A 457-nucleotide genomic window follows, 5' to 3' on the forward strand; every position below is an offset into this window, starting at 1 on the left:
AATCTTTGGTATGTCTCAAAGTTTGGTCAGAATTCTACTCCTGGTATCAGGAGAACATGATATGTGAAGAGGTGGCACCAGAAATACCAGGTACGTATGGAAATTTCGAGGAAATTTTACATTTTGGTATCAGGACCACATGATATGTGAAAAGGTGGCACAAAGGAAAACTGGTACGTATCAAAGTTTGGTCAGAATTCTACTCCTAGTATCAGGAGAACATGATATGCGAAGAGGTGGCACGAAGGAAAACTGGTACGTATCAAAGTTTGGTCAGAATTCTACTCTTGGTATCAGGAGAACGTGATATGCGAAGTGGTGGTACGAGGAATACCAGGTACGTACCGAAATTCTAAGGAAATTAAAAATTTTGGTATCAGGAGCACATGATGTGCGAAGAGGTGGCACGTTTGCGCCTACGGACAGGCAACCGGTCCGACATACCTGTCGGTACGGG

This window comes from Hylaeus anthracinus, unplaced genomic scaffold, assembly GCF_026225885.1.
Source record: "Hylaeus anthracinus isolate JK02 unplaced genomic scaffold, UHH_iyHylAnth1.0_haploid 5, whole genome shotgun sequence".
Lineage (NCBI taxonomy): Eukaryota > Metazoa > Arthropoda > Insecta > Hymenoptera > Colletidae > Hylaeus > Hylaeus anthracinus.